At 37.0% G+C, this 22,734-nt stretch overlaps 1 long non-coding RNA gene across 1 annotated transcript; it reads right to left on the bottom strand.

Annotated features, from left to right (window-relative positions):
• Window positions 1–20,597: 20,597 nt before the first annotated feature.
• Window positions 20,598–22,491, bottom strand: LOC114823232 (uncharacterized). The gene is made up of 3 exons (XR_003771327.2): window positions 22,353–22,491; window positions 21,675–21,766; window positions 20,598–20,792 (listed from the first exon to the last, which is right to left on the bottom strand). It is a non-coding gene; the product is annotated as an uncharacterized lncRNA (long non-coding RNA).
• Between the last annotated feature and the right edge of the window lie 243 nt (window positions 22,492–22,734).

Here is a 22,734-nt window from a genome sequence, read left to right as displayed (position 1 = left end):
CACTGCTACTTCTGAAATTGCTTCCGGCTTGGATAGTAAGGGAGGTGATGTGAGATACTTCTTTTGTTGGAAATGTGCCCTAAAACCAATCATATGATGATACTTTACGGACATTTCACATGTTAAACTAATCTAGTTTAATATCAAAGGCAAAGATTATTGTTTGAGCCGTCTCATATAAATGTTATACGCTTAAACGATAAGTCCAAGGAATATGTGATTGGGAGAATGCGATCTAAAGAAGTTAGATTCATGAGACCATTCTTTCGTAGACACATCCTAAACGTTCCTGATCATAGGATTGCCAATTGGGCATTGGCAGTCCGTTAAGATCAGTACGTGCTGTGTCTTCTCTCAGGGAGAGTGACTAGTCTCGAGTCATTGGTGTGTGTGACATCAAGACAAGCATGTAGGTGCTCAATAATGAATGAGTCCACTGAACACGATCAACGAGGAGTTCTCATACTCATGTGACTTGAGAACTCATGGTTGGGATAATGCAAAGTAGTCATTTGACCTGAGGCATCATAGTTGCCTTGTGGTTAAGTCCTTGATCTTTGATTATGTCAAAGTCACTCCATCAGGAGGGTGTCCACGGCATCGTCGGGGTTAAGCCACTTAGCCATGGAGGCAACTAACCTTCAAACCGTTTGGGGGAGAATACTCTATGATATGATTAAGAATCTTTGGCTAGAGTATGAATGAGATTTAGGAAGTTGTTCCAAATCACATTCAAGGTAATCATATAAGCACACGAATCACATTGGATAGTAGACATGAATAAACTATCAAACCAAACAATGTGGTCAAGAGTATTGTATTAGAGAAAGACCGTATTGCATTTGTAATCCTAAACTGAATAGGTTCTCCACCTTTTCTGATTAGCTTGGGTAACCATGATATGCTACTAGGTGTCACTCATGGTTTGTGGAAGCCCTAAACGTGTATAATCACTAAAGGGAGAATTGAAAGTAAGTTTCAATTCACAATCGATTTGAAATGGTTTTAATCGCCCACTGCCTCGCTAAAAGGAACCTAATGGATCGTACACCGTGTAAGGTGGAGATTGAAGAAACAATGGAGATGAGTAAGAATAATTAAATGGTTTAATTATTTATGGCAAGGATTAATTAATATGTTAATTAATCAAACGAATAAGTTCGTTAAAGACCTCGGGATAGTTTTGGACCTTAAGGCCCAATGGGCTTCGAACGTCAAGCCCATTGACTTAAGTTGTATGTGAAGGAAGATTTTGTGAAAACATGTTCATTTGAGCAACATCATATAGCATGCAATTAACAATTAAAGGCGGAATCATGCTTGCATGCACTCAAAAACAAAACATTACCCATAAAATTCAAAGCCTAGTAGATTGGTGAACCAAAACTCAACTCAAAACAAAGTGAGTTGAAATCATACCTTTGTAGATTCCTCTTTGCATAAGCAAAGGCTAATCACCCAAAGAGAGGGCCTTCATTCCTTGCATCTAAAATCTATGGATTTGGATGGATGAAAAGGTTTCTCCAAGTTCCCAAAATTGAGAACCTCTAAGTATCTTCACTAAGGTTAGATTGGAGAAGAAATGAGTGACCTTGGAGTAGTTAGTATGGCTAGATACACCCTCCAAGGGGCCGGCCTCTTTAGAGAGAAAAGGAGAGACAAGTTCTCACCATTTTTCTCCAAAAGAAAACCCTAAATGAATTTTGGCTATAAAGTCATATTTATACCTTTATTCATTTGAGTGGCAAACTTGTAATTAAAGCAAGTTCACTACCCTTCCTCTAAATGGCCGGCCATGGGGTTTTGTTTGGGCTTTTGGGCCTTTGTGAATTAATTTGTCATACAACTTAAGTCAATGGACTTGACGTTCGAAGCCCATTGGGCCTTGAGGCCCAAAACTAACCCGTGGTCTTTTAACGAACTTTATTCGTTTGACTAATTAACATATTAATTAATCCTTGCCATAAATAAATAATTAAACAATTTAATCATTCTTACTCATCTCCATTGTTTCTTCAATCTCCACATTACATGGTGTACGATCCATTAGGTTCCTTTTAGCGAGGCAGTGGGCGATTAGAACTCTTTCAAATCGATTGTGAATTGAAACTTACTTTCAATTCTCCCTTTAGTGATTACACACGTTTAGGGCTTCCACAAACCATGAGTGACACCTAGCAGCATATCATGGTTACCCAAGCTAATCAGAAGAGGTGAAGAACCTATTCAGTTTGGGATTACAAATGCAATACGGTCTTTCTCTAATACAATACTCTTGACCACATTGTTTGGTTTGATAGTTTATTTATTCATGTCTACTATCCAATGTGATTCGTGTGCTTATATGATTACCTTGAATGTGATTTAGAACGACTTTTCTAAATCTCATTCATACTCTGGCCAGAGATTCTAAATCATATCATAGAGTATTCTCCCCCAACGGTTTGAAAGTTAGAGATCCCTTGTTGCACATTCACTTGTCTACATGACTAAGTGGCTTAACCCCAATGATGCCGTGGACACCCCGATGGGGTGACTTTGACATAATCAAAGATCAAGTACTTAACCACAAGACAACTGTGATGCCTCAGGTCAAAGGACTACTTTGCATTATCCCAACCATGAGTTCTCATGTGACATGAATATGAGAACTCTTCGTTGATCGTGTTCAGTGAACTCATTCTCTATTGAGCACCTACGTACTTGACTTGATGTCACACACACCAATGACTCGAGACTAGTCACTCTCCCTGAGAGAAGACACAGTACGTACTGATCTTAACGGACTGTCAATGCCCAATTGGCAATCCTATGATCAGGAACATTTAGGATGTGTCTACGAAAGAATGGTCTCATGAATCTAACTTCTTTAGATCGTATTCTCCCAATCACATATTCCTTGGACTTTATCGTTTAAGCATATAACATTTATATGAGACGGCTCAAACAATAATCTTTGCCCTTGATATTAAACTTAGATTAGTTTAACATGTGAAATGTCCGTAAAGTATCATCATATGATTGGCTTTAGGGCACATTTCCAACAGTATGACAACTTAATGAATAATGATTCACAAAGGCCCAATTAGCCCAATAATACCCTAAGGCCGGCCATTTAGAGATGGAGTGAGTTTTGGGCTTATTTACAAGTTTGCCACTCCAATGAATTAAGGTATAAATATGACTTTATAGCCAAAATTCATTTAGGGTTTTCTTTTGGGGAAAGGATGAGAACATAAGCTCTCCTTTCTCTCTAAAGTGGCCGGCCTCCTTGGAGGGTTTAGCTAGCAATCCTACTACTCCAAGGTCACTCATTTCTTCTCCAATCTAACCTTGGTGAAGAGACTTAGAGGTTCTCAATTTTGGGAACTTGGAGAACCATTTCATCCATCCAAATCCATAGATCTAAGATGCAAGGAATGAAGGCCCTCTCTTTGGGTGATTAGCCTTTGCTTATGCAAAGAGGAATCTACAAAGGTATAATTTCTCAACTAACAAATGTTGTTTTAAGTTGAGTCAAGGTTCACCAATCTACTAGGCTTTGAATTTCATGATTAATGTTTTGTTTTTAAGTGCATACAAGCATGATTCCGCCTTTTAATTGTTAATTGCATGCTATAGATGTTGCTTAAATGAACATGTTTTTCACAAAATTTCCTTCAAGTGGTATCAGAGCCTAGGTCTAGTAGTTGGTGAATCTTTTTGGATTTTGTAGTTCATAGTCTTTGATTCAAAAGTTGTAATATGTTACAAGCTTTATTCTTGCTTCTTTGAATGTAAATTTTGTTAGAAAATTTGCCATTTCAAATGTTGTAGATGTAGTTCATATGAGCATGAATATTGGAGCTAAAATTTGGTGCCATGTTTTTTGGGAATTTTCGGCCAAATCCAAAGGGTGGATTTTTGGGTTCTTGTTTGACTTGTTAAAAGTGTTTTCAAGTGACTTTTGGAACCCCTATGTACCCTAGTTTGGTTATATGTTATTTCCCTTAAGTTTGAATGGTTTTGGGATGTTTTTGGGTGAAAAATGTTCATGGAAATTTTTTGAGTTTTTCATGAGTGTTCTTCATTGTTCTTGACATTTTTGCCAATAACAAAAAGTTTGGTGTTTTGATTCAAAGTTTTGATTTATTTCATAAAGTTTATGTTTTATGTTTTTCATATGTTTAAATGTATTAGATATTTATTTAGAAAGGTGTAAGAAATATTGGTGGGTGTGTAAGGATTAATTCCCTTTCACACACACCACTTGCATGACATTTATGTCATGCACCACTTGCATGCTTTATGTCTAAAACTACAAATCAACACACACATCACTCCCTTCTATCTAAAACCGGCCACCCTATTAAAATAGGGTACTTTTGGGGCTTTTATGCAATTACATAAAGTTTTGATACTTTTGTGTATTTGCACTTTGGCCCAAAAGTTTACGTTTTTACGTTTAGGTCCAAAAACGCTAAAGGACAAATTGTTTTGTTCCTTTAATGATGTTTTTCAATTTGTTGAAATTTTTGGGTTCTAGTTGTGATTACATGAAGTAGTGGAGTTTTGTGTTTTTACAAAGTGACCCCAAAAGTTTAAGTTTTTGCAATATAGCCCAAAAGTTGAGGTTATTGCATTTTGGCCCAAATTAAGTTGAGAACAAAATTGTTTTGTCTCTTTAAATGAGAATTGGATTTTCATTCCATTTAGCTCCATTTAAATAAATTTTATGGATACAAAAACCAAATGAAAATGTTACATTCAATTAATTAGTTAAAGTGTTAATTAATTAAAGGGTGATTATGAACCTAAGCCTACGATAATTGAGCTATGTGAAAGGCCGTTTCAAATTTGTTTGAACCATGGGAATGTGTAGATTAGATTTTGGTTGTAATTTGATTTGATCAAATGTTGTAAAAGAGCATAAGCTCTTCTTTACTTTAAAGTAATTTGTTTTATTCAAATGTTGTAAAGAGCATAAGCTCATCTTTACTTTGAAGTACTCCTTTCTTGTATTATTTGATATGCATGAAAATGGAGTAGAGGGTCCAACGCCCCTAAGACAACACACCTTAATGTGATTAAACGCGTAACTAAAATCAATCACCATCCCTAGACCGAGATTCAACACTAGGCTCGTGTTGGATCGAATCAAAGGTTCATAGTCATCCTAAGGCCCTAAGGCAACTATATAGTCCATCAAATGAATGCAAAGTTTATGTTAGTAGTATCATATACTCTTGCTTTAAAAACCGTTTTATAAGCATAGTGGGAGTATTATATACAACTAAATTCAATCAAATGGGCCAATAGTTGTAATAGGATCAAAATTGTTTTAATAAAGATTAAAATGAATATTTATATGTGATGAGACCTAAAAACCCTCAACCAAACCATTATTAAGTTGAGAAGCGTGAAAGTGCTTTGAACACTCTTTCGTGGCCTTCCACCGTGATAGGCTCCAATCGTTTGTGACTCGTACACCGGCTTCACCCTATCATGGGGGAGTACAAAGTGCGTGCTTACACTCAGGAGGAGTCTATATGCATACTTGATGTTGTGAAAGGTAGGCAACGAGAATGATCAATATCATATCATTGTGAGGTTGTTCTTGAACCCCTACCCGAACTTGCATGGTGGGAATGACTTAACTAAGTGCAATGGAGCCAATATCATATTATTGTGAGGTTACATTCTCTAGAGGCCAAATAAGATGGGTACTTGCAAGAGATGCAAATGAGTAAGCGTACTCTCTCATTATTATTAATGCTAGCCAATATCATATCATTGTGAGGTGGGCTTGGTAGTAGTGAGTCTCCCATACCCTACTAAGAGTTTCCTCCAAAACTCTTGAATTCCAATGAGGGATATGGAATTTGCCAAAAATAGTGGGTGGTGCTATTTGATTTAAAGACCCGGATCAAATGGCTTAAAATGAATCGATTTATATTCGTTATGTATTTATTTACCAATATATTTGCAAACGCTATCCAACACTTGATAAATAAAAGCCGAAAGCTTTAGTTTCCGGACTTAGTACTACAAAACCATAGATTGTCTTTAATGGCTTGTAAATTTAACTAAGTAGTCTCATCCTCACAATCTTCCTATTGATAATGTATCATTAGAAGAATATGTTAGAAAAAGTCTATCATAAAGAGGACAACACTTTTAATGTCATAATTCGTCAATTACAATTTGTTGTATGAAGAAATAAGAGTTGCTTTGAACAACTCTTAGTTAAATGCAAACATTAGTGCTTGTTTCTTTGTTACATGAACAAGGAACTTTAGAAGTAAGCACAAGGGCTTGGACACTTTATGTGCCATGATTCTTCACTTACAAATTGTTGTATGAAGAAATGAGAGTTTCCTTGAACAACTCTTGAAAGTTTGTTATTATGTTTAGAACATAATGGTTGTTTGACAAAAATAGTCCATCAACATGGACTTATGATGATTTTGAATCATTGAGTGTTGAAGTGATAAACCACTTAACGAGACGGAAACTAGGCTAAGCCTTCACCTTTATGTCCCTATCCTAATGGTTCACTAAGTTTAGTGTAAACTATGTAGTGAACAATAAACACATACTCTCCAAAATGTTTGATGTGTATAACACAATTGAAATAAGTTTCAAGAGAGATAGTGGGAGTTTAGGGACCATGACTATTGTAGTCAAAGGAGAAGTCAAATGAAGAAAGCGAAATAACTCCAAGAGAACAAACTTTCTTTATGAAAGGATGGACATTGGAAGGGGTATTTGCAAGAAAAGTCTTGCAAGTGTCAGGAACACACCTTTCGAAGGTGTTGTAAATTGTTCTTGAATAGTTCAAAACAGTTGGTTCTTCTACTTGAATGCTTGATTCCGTATTAGTAACTATGTTTTACAATTGTTGTAAAAGTGTAACTAAGAAGAAGTAGAAGATATATGAGAGAAGAAAAAGGTGCTTCACATTCGGAACGTGAATAAAATAAAGATCTCTGTGAAAGCAGATAGTACTTACTTCCTCATATGAACTACCAAAGAAATTGGAAAAACCAAAGATTGTCTTTACATTCCAATTTTAAGGAACTTAATTCTGTCACTATAGTAGAGATGGATGAATGTTTTGTTTGACAAAACATTGTTCTTTATTAGTCAATGATTGGATTATAGTAATCTAATTGATTGTCTCTATAGTAGAGATGATATGGTAGTGTTAACTGTTTAGAATATAACGATGCTTAAAACCCAAAAGGTTGCAAGGTAGTGACTAATCCCAACTGAGTTGTGATACCTCAAAAACATAAAATACGAGTTGGTCATAGATGGATGCTTTGGATCGTTAGATCCAGATCCAATACCTTCTTATTAAAATTGTATAGAGGCAAAATGTTCGAATCTTTATTCTTTTGGAAAGAAGAAAGAATCACAAAGTTGTTGAGGTTAATTCACTTAGATGTTAGTGGCACTTGTCCACAACATAATACTACTCATGTTGTATGACATTCACCGAAGATCACTCTCGGTTGGACTATAGTTTATTTTGAATAAACACAAGTCCGAATACTTTGCAAAAGGTTTCAAAGAATTCAAGAAATGTAAGTTGATGAGTAAGACATCTAAAGTATTTGCCTCCTTAGATTTGATCCAAGGAAAGATAACACTTTAGAACAGTTTCCTTGAAAAATATCAAGGAAAGAAGCATCAAAAGATAATGGATTTCTCCATTAGGAGAAGAACGAACTTGAATAAGATTTAGTTCGTTCATTGTTATCAATTACCCATATATAGGATATATGCTTCTAAGACAATATGATTGTCAATTAGAAGATCTTCCAAAATTTTCATGACTCCATAAGATGTAGTTGGAAAGAAAAACAAATCTTAATCATGTTAAGATTTGGGGTTGTGTGCTAATAAGCAATATTTGTTTGAGAATTATCTTGTGGGTATCCTTAAATTAACATTTGGATATCACTTCTATAAACCAACTAACAAATGTTGTTTGTTGGGTAGTTCATTGTAATCCTACACTAGGATTTGCCCAAGATAGAGCAAATGAACGAGGGATAGAACTCAAAGAATGGTTCTTTAAGAAACAAGTTAGTGATAAACAAATATAACAACCTAGTTCCTATACCACAAGCTCCAAGGTAGTCGAGAAGGATTTATAAACCGTCTCAGTTGAATGGTTTGAACTTTATGACTATGTCATAGAGTTACACCTCTAAATTCGAAAGAAATAAGAATGAAAATCCTAATGACTACATTGAGTGTATATACGATATATACTCAAGGAAATGGTAAAGTACCATTTGACCCGAAATAATGAAACCTTAAATAGCTAATTGGTAGCTTAAGGTGACTACAATCAAAGAGAATGGTTGACTTCGAAGAAACCATCTTTGACGTAGTCTTGTTTTCAATTAATTCGAAGATTGCTAGCTACAACCAAATGGTGATTCAATGTTTGGACATAATATAGGTTTCCGAAACCATTATTAAGATAGTCTTGATAATATATGTCTAAAACTATGAATCACAAGACATGTAAGTTGTAGAGATCCAACCATCATGGATCTTAGCAAGCTAGTGGGAGCTGTAAACGTCTTATGAGAGAAAGATCAAAACGTTTGATTTCTCATAAAGATGTAAATGAATCTTTTCTTTACTAGGTTTACAAAAGATTAGTGGGAGTTAATCATGTTCCTAAATTTCAATATATATATATATACAAATATATGATATATTGATTTTGGAAATGAAAAGAATACTTCTTCGTTAAAGTTATGACTTTAAAACATTATATGAAGATAGAATGTATATGGGAGACATAATCTATATACATGGGATGGAAATTTATATTGATAGATTTTAGGATATAATTGGATTATATCAAGCCCTAATAATAGACAAGAGATGCTAGGAAGTTTCTCATATGATGATAAACTTCAATTAGAAGGACGACTCTAGTGAGACTAGCAAGTTGCCCTTCTCAAAGGGAACGTACCCTTTGACTCCCAAAGAAATAATGCGTAAATAGAATCCTTTATGCATACGCAGAAAGGTGATTTATGTATTTCATATTGTATGAAAACATTGATATGAGTTGTACCTAGATAGGTACAAGACGATATCAGTGCAAGCCCAGGATCAGAACCACGACAACTGTTAAGTGAATCCTTAAGTATCTAATCCATCATTGGATGTTTCTTCATTATGAATGAAGCGATAATCAGATATCTCTTGATTATGACTAAAGAGATATTTGGATGGAAACATTAAAAGTAATGACTTTAGTATGTTCCATTATGAATGCAAAATATATTGCCATATAGAAGCTTACAACATTGTTGTTTGGATGGGAAAGTTCATTTATGAACTCTCTATTCGGTTCCAACCAGAAAGTGTCTCTAGTGTACCGACACTACGACACTAATGGGGCGATAGCTCAAACCAGGGAATCAAGGTCTCATCAAGATCCGAACTCAAATAAGAGACTAAACCACATGATTAAGAATCATGTATAATGGTGACGTCATTATTCTCAAGGTTGCTTCTATGGATAACATATAGATATCCATTGTCTAGGCCTACTACTCAGCCATTTATGAAATGACTACAGAAGAGGTATCATCACTGATGACCAAGCTGATTGGCTCTAGTGCAAGTGGGAGATTGTTGGAAATGTGCCCTAAAACCAATCATATGATGATACTTTACGGACATTTCACATGTTAAACTAATCTAGTTTAATATCAAAGGCAAAGATTATTGTTTGAGCCATCTCATATAAATGTTATACGCTTAAATGATAAGTCCAAGGAATATGTGATTGGGAGAATGCGATCTAAGGAAGTTAGATTCATGAGACCATTCTTTCGTAGACACATCCTAAACGTTCCTGATCATAGGATTGCCAATTGGGCATTGACAGTCCGTTAAGATCAGTACGTGCTGTGTCTTCTCTCAGGGAGAGTGACTAGTCTCGAGTCATTGGTGTGTGTGACATCAAGACAAGCATGTAGGTGCTCAATAATGAATGAGTCCACTGAACACGATCAACGAGGAGTTCTCATACTCATGTCACATGAGAACTCATGGTTGGGATAATGCAAATTAGTCATTTGACCTGAGGCATCATAGTTGTCTTGTGGTTAAGTCCTTGATCTTTGATTATGTCAAAATCACTCCATCAGGAGGGTGTCCACGGCATCGTCGGGGTTAAGCCACTTAGCCATGGAGGCAAGTGAATGCGCAACAAAGGATCTCTAACCTTCAAACCGTTTGGGGGAGAATACTCTATGATATGATTAAAAATCTTTGACCAGAGTATGAATGAGATTTAGGAAGTCGTTCCAAATCACATTCAAGGTAATCATATAAGCACACGAATCACATTGGATAGTAGGCATGAATAAACTATCAAACCAAACAATGTGGTCAAGAGTATTGTATTAGAGAAAGACCGTATTGCATTTGTAATCCTAAACTGAATAGGTTCTCCACCTCTTCTGATTAGCTTGGGTAACCATGATATGCTGCTAGGTGTCACTCATGGTTTGTGGAAGCCCTAAACGTGTATAATCACTAAAGGGAGAATTGAAAGTATGTTTCAATTCACAATCGATTTGAAATGGTTTTAATCGCCCACTGCCTCGCTAAAAGGAACCTAATGGAATGTACACCGTGTAAGGTGGAGATTGAAGAAACAATGGAGATGAGTAAGAATAATTAAATGGTTTAATTGTTTATGGCAAGGATTAATTAATATGTTAATTAATCAAACGAACAAGTTCGTTAAAGACCTTGGGATAGTTTTGGACCTTAAGGCCCAATGGGCTTCGAACGTCAAGCCCATTGACTTAAGTTGTATGACAATTTAATGAATAAAGATTCACAAGGGCCCAAAAGCCCAAATCCCTTTTGTGGCTGGCTATTTGATATGAATTAGGGTTTTTGGTTCTTTAGGTCACTTAAAGAAGTGACTATATAAAGAACTTTATAGCCAAAATTCATTAAGGGTTTCTTTTGGAGAAAATTGGAGAGAGAGGCATTCCATTGGAGTGTCCACGGCATTGTTGTGGTCAAGCTACCTAGTCATGTAGGCATATGAATGCACAACAAGGAATCTCTAACCTACCATGGTGGAAGGAGAATACTCTAAGATATGATTCAAGAGTCTTTGGCCAAAGCATATGAATATGACTTAGGAAGTTTGTCCCAAATCATATTCAATTGAATCATATAGATAAGTATCACATTGGATAGTAGACATGAAACAAACTACCACCTGAAACAATGTGATGAAGAGTATTGTATTAGAGAAGGACCGTATTGCATTGTAGTTCTAACTGGATAGGTTCTCCAACCACTTCTACTTAGCTTGGGTAACCATGATATGCTGCTAGGTGTCACTCATGGTTTGTGGAAGCCCTAAAGATTAGCAACCAGTAATTTTAAGGGAGAATTGAAATGTGGTTTCAATTCACAATCGATCGTTAAGAGTAACAATCACCCACTACCTCGCTAAATGGAACCTAATGGATCGTACACCGAGTAAGGATGTTGGTGAAGAAATTAAATGAAATGGATAAGCAATTAAATGGTTTAATTGAAGAATGGTCAAGGTTAATTAATTATACGAAATGTTCGTATTGGGCTTATATGTTGGTTTTGGGTTTCGGGGCCCAAAAGCGTTTTGGTCCACAAGGCCCATTATGTTTAAGTTGTATGACAACTAAAACAAAATGGGCAATTAGCCCAATCAATTTGATATGGCCGGCCATTAGGGTGAGAAGTGTCAAACTTGGATTAATTACAAGTTTGTCACTCACATGTGATGAAGTATAAATTCAACTTTATAGCTTTATTTTCATTTAGGGTTTTTCTTGGTGAAATGAGGTGAAACAATTTTCTCTCATTTTCTCTAAAGAGGCCGGCCACCTAGGGAAGGAATAGCTAGCAATATCTTCTTCCCTAAGTCATCCATTTCATCTTCACATCACATCCTTGGTGAAGAGACTTAGAGAATCAAGCTTTTGGTGTTTTGGAGAACATATCCTCAAATCCTCGAAGAAGCAAAGGAGCACTAAAAGGAAGAAAATCACAAGGAAGATCCAAGGAGCAAGGAGGTGACTTGAAGGCCCTCCACTTGGGTGAATCCCTTGTGTAATCAAGGATGAGCTTCAAGGGTAAAGAATCTATAAATCCTTTATTCTCTTTAATGTTGTTAAAGAGTTTGTTGGTTCACCATTCACTAGGCTTTGAAAGTCATGGGTTTTATGAATTGTTTTGAATGCATGCCTACTTTAATGTGTTAATAGTTTGCATATGTATTCAAATATTCTCACATGTTCTTAGCTAGGACAAAATTTTTCCTTCAAGTGGTATCAGAGCCTAGGTCTAGTTTATGGTGAATCCTTTTGGGTTTTGTGATTTTCATAATTTGTGATTTAAATGTTGTAAATGTTACAAGCTTTGTTCTTTCTTTTGAATATAAATTTTGCTTGAAAATTTAGCATCTCAAATGTTGTAGATGTATTTCATTTAAGCATGAATATTGGAACTAAAATTTGGTGCTATGTATGTTGGGAAATTCGGCCAAATCCAAATGGTGGATTTTTGGGTTCATGTTTGTCTTGTTAAAATGGTTTTAAAGTGACTTTTGGAACCCCTAAGTACCCTAGGATATTAACCCTCTTTTTTGTTGTGAAAATTTGAGTTTTAATGAGTGAAAACATTCATGGAGCTCTTATGAGTTTTCATGTGTGTTCTTCAATGTTCTTGAGTTTCTTACCAAGAACAAAAATGTTTGGAATTTTGATTCAAAGTGTTTGGTGTTTTTCATAAAGTTTTGGTTTATTTTTTATGGGTGATGGATTATTAGTGAGGATGATAAATGCTATTAATGTTTCACAAAACATTTTTCTTACAACCCATCCCATTCACCTTTATTCTCACCCACCTATTCAACTTGCATATTGCACATGCATGCACCACTTGCACAAAATCCCTTTCACACTCCTTTTCACTCTAAAAACCGGCCAACCCCAAGTGGGGGTGATTTTGGGCCTTTTGTGCAATTACATAAAGTTTTGATACTTTTGTGTTTTTGCCCAAAAGTTTACGTTTTTACGTTAAGGCCCAAAAACTCTAAAGGACAAATTATTTTGCTCCTTTAATGATGTTTTTACATTATTAAAATTTTGGGTTCTAGTTGTAATTACATGAAGTTGTGGACTCTTGTGTTTTTACAAAGTGACCCCAAAAGTTTTTGTTTATTAAATAATGGCCCAATTGTTGAGGTCATTGTTTTTGGCCCAAATAAGATGAGAACAAAATGGTTTTGTCTCTTTAATGAGAATTGGATTTTCATTTCAATTAGTTCCATGTAAATCAATTCTATGAATCCGAAGACCAATTGTTTAAGTTGCTTTCTTAGTTAATATGATTGATTAAGAAAAGGGTGATTATGAACCAAAGGCCTCGATAATTGAGCTATGTGATTGGCCGCTTTACATTATGAATGTTTGGGTTTAGTAGTTTAGATTTGAATGTAATTTGATTAGTTCAATTTGTTGTAAATGGACATAAGTCCATCAAATGTGTTGTAAAAGGGCATAAGCCCTTCTCTTTATTTCAAGTATTCCTTTTTGTTTAAATGTATGCAAATTGGAATAGTTGGGTCCAACGCCCAATAGGAAATAACGGTTTAATTAGATTAAACGCGTAACTAAAATCAACAACTATCTACCTTAAACCCAAGGTCCAACACAAGGCTCGTGTTGGATCAAATCAAACGGTTCATAATCATCCTAAAACCTAATATGACTATATAGTCCATATGAGGATGTAATGCGTTCGTTAGTAGTTCCATATAGTCTCGCTTGTTTCAACGAAACAGTGGGAGTATTATATGCTACTAATTCATATTAACTTGGACCAATAGTTGTGATAGGCCCAAGTTCTTTTAATAAGATTAAAATGATTTTGATGTAGCCCAATACCACTCCCTCAACAAAACGAATATTAAGTTGATAAGCGAGAGATGTTTTGAACATCTCTTCGTAGGCCTTCCACCGTGGTGGGCTCCAATCATTTGTGACTCATACACCGGCTTTACCCTATAATGGGGAAGTTCAAAGTATGTACTTACATCCAGGAGGAGTCCATAAACATATATGATGAAGTGAGTGTAGACAACGAGTATGACCAACATGATATAATTCTGAGGTTGTGCTTGAACCCCTACATCAACTAGCATGGTGGGAATGACTTAACTAAGTGCAATGGTGCCAAAATGATATAATTCTGAGGCAATCATTCTCTAGAGGCCAAAACAAATGGGTAATTACAAAAGTTGTAAATGGCTAAGAGTTATCCTCTCATCATTATTGTTGCTAGCCAAAATGATATAATTCTGATGTGGGCTTGGTAATGATGAGCCTCCCATACCCCGCTAAGAGTTCATCACAACTCTCGAATTCCATTGAGGGATGTGGAATTTGCCAAAAATAGTGGGTGGTACTATTTGATTTAAGACCCAATCAAGTAGTTTTAAAATCAACAATCTAATACGATTTCTGTTATGTTATGTAGTTAACGACATGCCTAAAATTACACCCACCATTATACTTGACAAAAGGGGCCTTAGGGGCCAACGTTTCCTTGCTTGGTATCGCCATATTGAGAATGTCTCAAAGGTGATAGACATATTGTATGTGCTTAAGCAATCCTCTCCTCATGTACCTTCTACGAAACTAGCTTCAAAGGAGGAGTGTCAAAATTATGATAGACACTATGAGGATGACTTACAAGCCAAATGCTTAATCCTCACTTCACTTAGTAAGGAGCTTATGAAGCAACATGAGCACATGGACACTTCATGTGCCATGGTTGAAAGTTTGCATAAGATGCATGACATTGAGACTAGTAATGTATGATTCTCAAATGTTTGTAGTCTATTGAATGCCAAAATGGCAAAGGGGGCATAGGTTCATAAACATGGACAAAAGATGGAAAGGATCTTTCAAGATCTTGAAACTTTAGGAACTTCCATCGATGGGAAAATGGCCCAAGACTTTTTCCTTGCATCTCTCTCGGATGATTTCACTAATTTTATTGTAAAATATAAAGTGAATAGATTCAATCATACTTTTACCGAGATGATTGACATGTGCTGTAAGTTTGAACAAGGTTTCAAAAAGGACAGTGGGAGTGAGAATGCAATCACAAGGAAAAGGTTGCATAAGAAGAAGGCAAGAAAATCCAAAGGAACATGCTTTCATTGTGGAAAGGATGAACGTTGGAAGAAGAAATACAGGGTGCGCATTGCGAGCCTTATGACAAGAACTTTTGAAGGGACTATTTCTGTCATAGAGAGTGCTTTTACAATGAGCTCCAATTCTTGGATATTTGATTCAGGCGCTAGTCAACATATCTGCAATTCGTTGCAGGAACTAACAGGGAGCAGGACATTGCGCAATGGGGAGATGATTCTGCGAGTTGGGAACGGAACTAAGATCTCTGCTAAAGCAATAGGCACCTACATGCTTAAACTGCCCTCTGGGGAAGTCTTGGAACTTAAAAATTGTTTATATTTTCCTTCATGTATAAAGAATTTGATTTCTATCTCTAAGCTTTTACGAGATGGGCACTCAGTATTGTTTGACAAAATGAGTTGCACTTTATACTTGAACGGTCGTATTATCTCTCATGGTAATATGATAGAGGGACTTTTTCACCTAGAGACAAACAATGGAATGCACTGTATTGAAAGCGGGAATACCTCAAAACCCAAAAGGGCTAGAGAAGAAGTTAACCAAGTTAGATTTTGGCATCTTAAACTTGGACATGTAAACCAAGATAAGATTCGCAAGATGTCGAAAGACGGATATCTTAGTCCATTAGGTAATGACCTCATGGGCACTTGTGAACCTTGTCTACTTGGGAAGATGACCAAATCTCCATTCACTGGGAAAGGAGAGCGTGCCACTGAAATTCTTGGGTTAATCCACACTGACGTATGTGGACCTATATCTACTACGTCGAGAGGAGGCTTTTCCTACTATATCACATTCACCGAGGATCACTCTCGGTTTGGCTATGTGTATCTTATGAAGTACAAGTCAGAATCCTTTGAAAGGTTCAAAGAATTCAAGAATGAAGTTGAGAAGCAAACTGGGAAACAGATAAAGATCCTAAGATCAGATCGAGGGGGAGAGTATCTAAGTAACGAGTTCCTAGATTATCGCAAAGAGTGTGGAATAGTATCACAGTGGACTCCACTAGGAACTCCTCAACATAACGGAGTTTCTGAGAGGAGAAACCGAACCTTGATGAACATGGTTCGTTCTATGATGAGTTCCGTTGATCTACCAATATCATTCTGGGGATATGCACTACACATAGCAGCTTATTTGCTGAATGCAGTGCCTTCTAAATCTGTTCCACAAACACCATATGAGATATGGTATGTGAAGAAGCCAAGTCTTAAACACGTTAAGATTTGGGGTTGTCCAGCATACGTTAAGAAACAAGATGCTGGAAAGCTTGAAGCAAGATCTGTTAAATGCTATTTTGTGGGGTATCCTCAAACCTATGGATACGAATTCTATCACCCTGACGACCAGAAAGTCTTTGTCGCCAGAACTGCTATATTCATGGAGGATGAATTCGTTCCTAATGGAACTAGCAAAAGAAAGATATAATTGAAGGAAATTAATGAGATTAATGATGAACCACAAACAAGCACTCGACAAGTTGACAACCCTGTTCCTGAACCCCTAGCTCCATGTAGATCTAAAAGGGTTAGCAAGCCACCTAAGAGGTATGGCTTAGATAATGACTTTGGGGAATTGCACCTTCTAGGTGACAACGACACAAAGGAAGATCCTAGAGACTACACTGAAGCAATGTCCGACATTGATTCAAAGAGATGGCAAGAGGCCATGAAATCCGAGATGGATTCCATGTATCAAAATCAGGTCTAGACTCTTGTAGACCCTCCAGAAGGTATAGTACCTGTTGGAAACAAATGGGTCTTCAAGAGGAAGATAGGCATTGATGGGAACGTGGAGACTTATAAGGCTAGACTAGTAGCCAAGGGTTACAGGCAAATAGAAGGGATTGACTATGAAGAAACCTTTTATCCTGTAGCTATGATTAAGTCCATTCGGATTTTGCTTGCTATAGCTGCGTACCATGATTATGAGATCTGGCAAATGGACGTGAAGACGACCTTTCTGAATGGCTACCTAGAGGAGGAGCTTTATATGACTCAACCCGAAGGTTTCGTGTCCAAGTCTGAAAAGACTAAGGTATGCAAGCTTCAGAGGTCCATTTATGGACTTAAGCAAGCCTCCAGGAGCTGGAACATTCGTTTCGATACTGAAATCAAAATGTTTGGTTTTACTCAAAACGAAGACGACAATTGTGTTTATCAAAAAGTCGTTAGGGATGCAGTGGTATTCCTAGTGTTATATGTAGATGACATATTACTATTCGGGAATGACACTGCAGTACTTTCTTCTGTAAAAGTGTGGTTGTCCAAAACCTTCCACATGAAAGATTTAGGAGATGCATCTTATGTACTTGGGATAAAGCTCTATCGTGATAGATCCAGAAAATTAATTGGATTATCCCAATCTATGTACATTGATAAGGTGCTAAGTAGGTTCCAGATGGAACAATCTAAGAAAGGTTTTCTTCCTGTGAGACATGGAATTCACCTTTCTAAGTCCATGGAACCTAAGACTCCTGAAGAGATACGGCAAATGAGTACTGTTCCTTATGCTTCCGCCATAGGAAGTCTCATGTATGCCATGATATGCACAAGGCCGGATATCGCATATGCTGTGAGCATTACTAGTCGATATCAATCTAACCCAGGATCAGAACACTGGGCAGCTGTCAAGACGGTCCTTAAGTACTTAAGAAGAACTAAGGACATGTTCCTCGTTTATGGAGGAGTGACAGAGTTGCGAGTGGAAACCTATACAGACGTAGATTTCCAATCTGACGTCGATGATAGAAGTTCCAACTCCGGATATGTATTCACTGTAAATGGTGAGGCTGTCAGTTGGAAGAGCAAGAAACAAAGTGTAATTGCTGATTCCACGACAGAGGCTGAATATGTCGCTGCAGCTGAAGCCGGCAAAGAAGCGTTCTGAATGAAGAAGTTCATAACTGAACTTGGAGTGGTTCCAACCATTACATCACCAGTAACTTTGTACTGTGATAATAGTGGGGCAATAGCTCAAGCCAAGGAACCCAGGGCTCATCAAAAGAACAAGCATTTTGACAGGCGCTTTAATATCATTAGAAGATATGCTGCCGAGGGGAAAGTCAACATCCTTAAAGTTGCCTCAGCAGATAACGTAGCAGATCCACTGACAAAGCCAATGTCTCAAATCCAACTTGACCGTCATATGGAAAAGATGGGTATTAGATATATGGGAAGGTGGCTTTAAGTGCAAGTGGGAGATTGTTGGAAGTATGCCTACAAAGCCACTCATTTGATGTAATAGCTTTTGGAATACTTATTGTATTAAACTTTTATATGTTTAATGAAGGGCAAAGCTTATTGTTAATCACTATTTATTGTATCATGTGTTTAAGCAATAAGGGAATCCAAGGAATGTATTTGATCTAAGAGATAAGTGATTTAAGTAAGTTAGATTATCGAGACCTTTCTCTTATGTTCATTCCTAAAACGTTCCTAGCCATAGGATTGCCAATTGGGCATTGACAATCCGCTAAGGTTAGTATGTGTTATGTCGACTTAAGCGTGAGTATGACTAGTCTCATGTCATTTAGTGTTGGACACTAAAGCAAACACATAGGTGCTCGAAAGAGTGATCGAGTACACTGAACAATGATCAAAAGAGAGTTCGAACATACATGTCATGTAAGAACTCGAAAGTTGCAATATGCAAAGTAGTCATTTGACCTGAGGCATCATAGATGTCTAATGGTTAGGTCCTTGATCTTTGATCATGTCAAAGGCATTCCATTGGAGTGTCCACGACATTGTTGTGGTTAAGCTACCTAGTCATGTAGGCATATGAATGCACAACAAGGAATCTCTAACCTTCCATGGTGGAAGGAGAATACTCTAAGATATGATTCAAGAGTCTTTGGCCAAAGCATATGAATATGACTTAGGAAGTTTGTCCCAAATCATATTCAATTGAATCATATAGATAAGTATCACATTGGATAGTAGACATGAAACAAACTATCACCTGAAACAATGTGATTAAGAGTATTGTATTAGAGAATGACCGTATTGCATTGTAGTTGTAATTGGATAGGTTCTCCAACCACTTCTACTTAGCTTGGGTAACCATGATATGCTGCTAGGTGTCACTCATGGTTTGTGGAAGCCCTAAAGATTAGCAAACACTAATTTTAAGGGAGAATTGAAATGTGGTTTCAATTCACAATCGATCGTTAAGAGTAACAATCGCCCACTACCTCGCTAAATGGAACCTAATGGATCGTACATCGAGTAAGGATGTTGGTGAAGAAATTAAATGAAATGGATAAGCAATTAAATGGTTTAATTGAAGAATGGTCAAGGTTAATTAATTAGTTAATTAATTATACGAAATGTTCGTATTGGGCTTATATGTTGGTTTTGGGTTTCGGGGCCCAAAAGCGTTTTGGTCCACAAGGCCCATTATGTTTAAGTTGTATGACAACTAAAACAAAATGGGCAATTAGCCCAATCAATTTGATATGGCCGGCCATTAGGGTGAGAAGTGTCAAACTTGGATTAATTACAAGTTTGCCACTCACATGTGATGAAGTATAAATTCAACTTTATAGCTTTATTTTCATTTAGGGTTTTTCTTGGTGAAATGAGGTGAAACAATTTTCTCTCATTTTCTCTAAAGAGGCCGGCCACCTAGGGAAGGAATAGCTAGCAATCTCTTCTTCCCTAAGTCATCCATTTCATCTTCACATCACATCCTTGGTGAAGAGACTTAGAGACATCAAGCTTTTGGTGTTTTGGAGAACATATCCTCAAATCCTCAAAGAAGCAAAGGAGCACTAAAAGGAAGAAAATCACAAGGAAGATCCAAGGAGCAAGGAGGTGACTTGAAGGCCCTGCACTTGGGTGAATCCCTTGTGTAATCAAGGATGAGCTTCAAGGGTAAAGAATCTCTAAATCCTTTATTCTCTTTAATGTTGTTAAAGAGTTTGTTGGTTCACCATTCACTAGGCTTTGAAAGTCATGGGTTTTATGAATTGTTTTGAATGCATGCCTACTTTAATGTGTTAATAGTTTGCATATGTATTCAAATATTCTCACATGTTCTTAGCTAGGACAAAATTTTTCCTTCAACCTTCACTTTGTTCTTCGTTAATTTCTTAGATGCATCAAATATGGACCTATGCTTCTTGAAGTTGATTTGCATGACTATAGCTTTGATATTATGTGATAACATGCTTCCGTTGCTAATGTATATAAATTTTGAATTGTATATGCATGCTAGTCACTAGAAATCCCACATAAATCTCTTTATTTCCCTTCACCAATTACTAGACCTAGGCTCTTGATACCACTTGAAGGAAATTTTGTGAAAAACATGTTCGTTTGAGCAACATCTATGACATGCAATGACACACCCCGTCCCGAAGGAGGGCGTGCTGGCCGTCACGTGAGAGTGACGTAACCATTTACATAGTTCAGAAGCTTTAAAAAAAATTTCCAATTACTAAGATGACACACCCGAGGGTGAGTCCTACTTTTGTGAATTCTGTCAGAACACCGTTGGATTCCTCGTGGCCACCAAAGCTCTGCTAACTTGAACCTGGAGGGGCGCAAAACAAAATTGAGTGGGTCAGTAAAACAAAGTTTTTCGAAAACTTTTCATTTAAAACATTTCTAACCCCTCACCGTAAAACCTGTATACTTTCCCAGAAAATAGCATATATATAAACATATATATAAGCAAAAATCTCAAATCTCAAACCTTTAACACTTTTCAGAAAAATATATATATATAACCATATGAAATCTCAAAACTTGAATCCCAAATCTTTAACATTTTTCAAGAAAAACATGCCATGCCATAAATCAAAATATAAATCAGGTGAAATAAGGAATCAATCGGAGACCCTGCAGTTGGTCCTATACGATTAATTCAATAGCTCAATATCTCACTAAGCCGGAGTCACCACAGTGACCTATACGGCCCTACTCTGCACATCACTCGGAACTACGTAAGGTAGTCTGTACGATGAAAGGTGTAAAAATACGCTCTAGTGCTTCTCTCATCAATCATCAGCGCGCATAACTAAGATCACCCACTAGTCGGAATCACGCCTAGTGATCTATACGACTAGCATGTCGGAACCCTCACATGGTCTGTACGACATCCACCTACTTGGATCCAAGGCGAGCGTGCGGTGTGGTGAATAAAATAAGCACTAACACCTAGGGTGCAGGTTATGAGCTCAAATTATATCAACATCAACCAATTCAATGCATAAATGAACTCACCTGACTTACCTTTGCCTCCACAGCACCATGCAATATGTATGCATCATATATCAATCATATAATTCATAAACCAATCCATGATTTTCAAATAATTCTATGCATGGCATGTTCAAAACATATTTTCATATAAAACATTTTCTGGGAAAAACAGTAGTATATAGGTAATACGAAAACAAAACTGCCCACTCACCTGGAGTTCGCTCAACAACTCCCTAGCACCACACATCAAGGCGTCATGAAGATTAGCGCCTAGAACAATAATCAAACCCAACCTCAGAAATCCTGCCGATAGAATACATAACTTATATAAGACACGTCACTACGTAATTCGATCTGGATGATCTGCAACTCAGATTTCAAATCCGTAACTTCCAGAGGTCCACAATATACCTCTAGGACAACATCCTAAAATTTCATTACCATCCAACGGTCGGATCTCCGTCAATTTCCAAAACTAAGTGACGGTTAACATTCTATTTTATGAACTTACAATTCCAATTCCGGAATATCCGTAAATCGGATTCCCAATCCGTAAGTTCCTATAATCCTCAAATATTACGTATTACAACGTATCAAAGTTTGATGACGATCCAACGGTCGGATCGTCAATTCACATTTTCACTTAACCACGAATCGTAACCAACTTAGGTTCAATTATTCAATTTACGTCCATCAATTATCAAAACTGAACCTAGAACCTCGAACACATGCTAATAATGACATTGGCGGGCCATTGGCCACGCGCCGCCGCGTGGGCCGCCGCGGGTGGCGGTTGGCCGCCCCCGGCTCGCCGGAAAATTCAACTATTTCAAAAAATTACCAAAATTTGCAGATTTGAAGATCTCAATGAGTAGAACAACTTTCATACCTGTGGCCAAGGCCAATTTGGCCTGGAAGTGCTTCAATTTCACCAAAACCGTGAAGAACCCTAGAATTGGGTGTTTCCAATTCGACCTTCAAACTTGTTCCAACGCCTCAATTACCTCTTGGGCTTTGCTTTAGGTCCTAAAGGAATGCTAATGGTGTTAGTAATTGAAAGAAAACATTTCAAAATTTGGAGAATTTAAACAAAAGGGTCGCGGCACCCGTAGGGGTGTTCTTCGCGAAATCACAACGAAATTCAATGATTCTTGGGGTGAAACGTAAAGAGGGAAGGCCTAGATGATGATTAGGAGTGGTACCTTGACTCAATTCGTTGGAAATTTGGACGGAAATGGCGAAAACCCGCCGATTTGGAAGCTTGGGTCGCG

Source organism: Malus domestica, chromosome 01, assembly GCF_042453785.1.
Source record: "Malus domestica chromosome 01, GDT2T_hap1".
Classification (NCBI taxonomy): Eukaryota; Viridiplantae; Streptophyta; class Magnoliopsida; order Rosales; family Rosaceae; genus Malus; species Malus domestica.
The sequence above is the reverse complement of the archived record's forward strand: the minus strand, read 5'-3'. Positions and strand labels throughout refer to the sequence as shown.